Source organism: Centruroides sculpturatus, unplaced genomic scaffold (genome assembly GCF_000671375.1).
Source record: "Centruroides sculpturatus isolate CEXI.00-Female unplaced genomic scaffold, Cexi_2.0 scaffold1423, whole genome shotgun sequence".
Lineage (NCBI taxonomy): Eukaryota > Metazoa > Arthropoda > Arachnida > Scorpiones > Buthidae > Centruroides > Centruroides sculpturatus.
The window spans coordinates 169,967-171,406 of NW_019386374.1; the positions used below are offsets into that span (position 1 = coordinate 169,967).

At 36.5% G+C, this 1,440-nt stretch overlaps 1 pseudogene; it reads left to right on the plus strand.

Moving 5' to 3' along the window:
- The first annotated feature begins 277 nt into the window (after nucleotides 1–277).
- Nucleotides 278–1,440, plus strand: part of LOC111614731 — a 20,552-nt pseudogene continuing 19,389 nt past the window's right edge.

The following is a 1,440-nucleotide window of genomic DNA, read 5'->3' on the forward strand; positions in this document are numbered from 1 at the left end:
TCGTCTCGAGTTTTTTTCGTAACTACTTTAAATGCTATTGGAAACCTTTTTTTAAAATTTTGTCTATAAAAACGCATATTTTAAAATTATAGATCCTGCCGTCACGATACTGTCGATACTACGGACGTCGCCATCTTTTTCTTTCTTTGTAATACTGTATTTACAAACAACCGCTATTAACGAACGCGGTCTATCACGTGATACCTGTGATAGTTGACCGGAACACGTCAGAGCTGTAGTTATGTGCCAATAACGTCGAAGCACCGCAGTCACGTGACTGGATGACGGCGAAGCGAGATCACGTGACACGATTTGTAATCGTCCGCCGTCCAATGTGATACTCCGCGATGTGAACAAGGTTAAGCAATGGTGGCTTCCACCGTGCCGAGTCAGTAAGTAATCCGACGAGTTTTCGCTTATAGATCTTATTATACGCGTCGCCTCGAAAAATTTCTGTGTTTTAGGACATGTCTATTAAAGAGGTGTCTTAAGGGAGCAATATTAGAAAAAAACGCTCCATGTAGAAAGGATGGACTTTTACCTAAATGAGAATCATAACCTGATAAATTATGTAATATAATTGGAATAAATTTCGTTTTAGTTGATTTAAATTACAATGATTATGAGCCCATTGATCTCTAACATTACTGCCATTATTGTTAAATTTTTCTTTACAAATTACAAATATGACAGAATTTTATTGAAATATTATTATACAGTATTTAGTGGGTTATACTCGGTTGATACCGGTGGCTGTGTACTATGCCGGATCAGAGTCAAGGCATAGCCACCAAAACAAAACTAAAATTAAATAAGTGTGTCAGTGTCTGTATTCAGGAATTTCCTAATATGGCATGTATTCAATATAGTGGCCTTCTGTAGTGTAATGTATTTCTATTCAATTGTAATATTCCCAGGCTTGTTGTCTGGTATTACACCTGTACAGGAGAGAACGACAGAAACAATAAGCACCCTTTCCATCCTCCACAGATGCCTTATTTCCTGGGCGAGTTCTGTGTACTTGCTAATTTTTTCAGTGTATGTGTTTTGTACATTGCGAGTGTTTGGAACAGATATGTCTATAATGTATGTGATTTTATTGTGTTTGTCAATGAGTGTGATGTCTAGTCTGTTGTGGTAAATTGTTTTATCTGTTATTATTTCTCTGTCGTAATACATTTTGTGTGTGCTGTTTTCCAATACTGTCTGTGGAATCTATTTGTAGTATGGCTCATGGATGTCTCATAATTTGTGTTTCTTTGCAAGCTCTTGGTGTATTATATTTGCTACTTGATTTTGTCTGTGTAAATAATTTGTCTGTGCCAAGAGCTTGCAACCAGAAGTGATGTGTTATATAGTTTCTGGCATGATGTGACATTTTCTGCATGTGTCATTTGTGAGTGTTGTATCTTTGAGTATGTGTTTTCTGTAGTTTTTAGT